The sequence below is a fragment of the Oryx dammah genome, unplaced genomic scaffold, assembly GCF_014754425.2.
Source record: "Oryx dammah isolate SB20612 unplaced genomic scaffold, SCBI_Odam_1.1 HiC_scaffold_2, whole genome shotgun sequence".
Lineage (NCBI taxonomy): Eukaryota > Metazoa > Chordata > Mammalia > Artiodactyla > Bovidae > Oryx > Oryx dammah.
The window spans coordinates 193936749-193939770 of NW_024070186.1; positions in this window are offsets into that span (position 1 = coordinate 193936749).

A 3022-nucleotide genomic window follows, 5' to 3' on the forward strand; every position below is an offset into this window, starting at 1 on the left:
GTGTAGAGAACTCATTTTCAGACAGTGTGCTGATTTCAGTACCTTGATACTAGATGATGTCATGACAGACATCCTGGTATACAGAGTAATTCCTTGCTCGAAACCCCGTCTCCCTTAGTTCACTGTTTCTTTCCCTAAAAGTTTTTGTAGTCACTCCTCCTTTTTTGAGAATTAAGATGTTGGTGGGACCAGAAGAAAATTTCTTTGGGCTGAATCGTGCCAGCTTCACTTCCCTCAATGATGACACATTTATATGTACTTTTTAAAGTTGTTGATTTCGCCCCCACCCCCGCTGTGCTGGTGGGCATGTGGGTTCTCTAGCTGAAGAGGCTGGCATCCATGGTGAAAGACTTCAATCTAAATTTAGTCGCTTTTCAGAGGTTTCATAGAATACTTCCTTAAATGAAGTCACAGGCTACAAAAGCTCCTGCTGCATGGGGCTTCCAGGTTTGTTATTTTTTTTCTGCTCCAAATGAAACTAGGCAGGAAGGACAGACTCTTATTCCCAGCTGCTCCAGGAGGTTCTCCTGTTTCAGCCAGAACCCACTAGCTGCCTTTGTAATGAACTTGAAGATGAGAGAAGGTTTGGTGGTAAATGTGACAGAAATGGGAAACAGTCACGAGCCTGAGAGAGTGTGGGTGAGACAAACACTTTGACTGGGTCATATTGCAGGTTGTAGGTAGCCGTGAATTTAAAAGAAGCTTGCTCCTTGGAAGGAAAGCTATGACAAACTGAGGCAGCATATTAAAAAGCAAAGACATCACTATGCTGACAAAGGTCTGTCTAGTTGAATCTATGGGTTTTTCCAGCAGTCATGTACAGATGTAAGAGTTGGACCATAAAGAAGCTGAAAAATTGATGCTTTTGAACTGTGGTGTTGGAGAAGACTCTTGAGAGCCCCTTGGACAGCAAGGAGATCCAACCAGTCAGTCCTAAAGGAAATCAACCCTGAATATTCATTGGAGGACAGATGCTGAAGATTCAATACTTTGGCCACCTGATGCGAAGACCTGACTTATTGAAAAAGACCCTGATGCTGGGAAAGATTGAAGGCAAAAGAAGGGGGTGGCAGAGGATGAGATGGTTAGATAGCATCACTAACTCAATGGACGTGAATTTGAGCAAACTCTGGTGGCTCAGCAGTAAAGAATCTGCCTGCAACCCAGGAGACTTGGGTTGGATCCCTGGGTTGGGAAGATCCCTTGGAGGAGGAAATGGCTACCCCACTCCAGTATTCTTGCCTGGAGAATCCCATGGACAGAGAAGCCTGGCGGGCTGTAGTCCATGGGATCACAAAGAGTTGGACATGACTTAGTGATTAAACAACAGCAACCGGGAGATAGTGGAGGACAGGGAAGTCTGGGATGCCGCAGTCCATGGGGTTGCAAAGAGTCAGAGCTGACTTAGCAACCGAACAAAAGATAGCAGCGGACACCAAAAGGACTTCTTTACTTTCCTGACACCTGTCAATGTGCCTGGAGACTCACTAGCCATGAATTAAAGCAGTATAGTTATTTTGGGCGGTTAGTGATACAGTTGGAAGATCTTCAGAGTCGTGAGAAAGTGTTGAAAATAGGCCTTTGGACTATAATGGTGGTCATGGGTGTTTGTACAGTCTCTGTCTTGTAGGATTACAGATGTTTTAAGTCAAGCTCCTTTTCAGTATGGGGAACGCCCTTACCTGTTAGTGCCTGAAGGCCCCAGGCTGAGATCTTAACTGGGAGGAAAAAGCCCAGGTTTCCTGCCCAAGGGGTCAGGGGTCCTAAGGATGGCTTGCTTGTTGTCACTGACTCAAATAGCCTTTCAATTTCTTACGTAAGCATCACATTGTTTATATAGTCTTCTAGTTGGGAAATGTGTAATTACACTCTTAAAAAGTATTCCAATATCTGACATTGTTGTAGAATCTCATTCCCAGTACTTTTCCATACCCAGTACGGATCCGCATACTTAACATACCTTCCCGTAAACGTTTTCATTATATAAGCATCTCTTTATTTATTCTCTTGAAAAGGTTATATATATATATATTTTTTTTTTGACAGGGTCAGGGGAAGTAATATACACATACATTTAGGTTGTTCAAGAGGGCTTATTTTGAAAAGGAAGTCTCTTTATACCTACCTGGCCATCAGATTCTCTTCCCCAGACAGTTTACCAGAAACAGTTTCTTATGAGTTTGTTAAAATGTTAGATAAATGCTTGTATGTATAGCGTTCTTTGACCTGTTGCCCCCTTTTTAAGGGAGATCATATCATTCACAATCCCATGCGTTGCTTTTTTCACTAAATAATGCATCTTGGAGTGCTTCCAATATTAGTATAGAGAGGGCTGCCTCCTTTTTCTTTTTTCTTGTAATTTGAAGCAGAATTGACCGTGCGATCCAGTGACTTCTCGTGCATTCCCAGTGTTGTGCAGCCGTCACCACTATCAAACTGTGGAACGTTTTCCTTGCCCCCATAAGAAGTTGCTGCTGCCGCCGCTGCTGCTAAGTCACTTCAGTCGTGTCCGGCTCTTCGCGATCCCATGGACTGCAGCCTACCAGGCTCCTCCGTGCATGGGATTTTCCAGGCAAGAGTACTGGAGTGGGGTGCCACTGCCTTCTCCGATAAGAAACTGAGCACCTGCTAAACAGTCCTTCTCCACTGTCCCCACCCTGGCCCCGACATCTGCTTTTGTCTAGGACTTTGCCTGTTCTGGGCATTTCACAGACTCATACAACATGTGGCCTTCTGTGTCTGGCTTCTTTCACTTGGCATAATGTTTTCAGGGTTTATTCATGTTACGGTATGTGTCAATACTTCTTTTTTATAGCAGAATAATATTTCATTGTGTGGATCTAGACATTTTGTCGGTCCGTTCGTTAGTTGATAAGCATTGGGATGATTTCCATCTTTTGGCTAGTATGACCAACACTGCTGTGAGCATGTGTGTCCACGTTTTTGTGGAACCGCATGTTTTGTTCTCTTGGGTTATACCTAGGGATAGAAATGGTGGCGTCACATGGAATTCTGTTTAAAT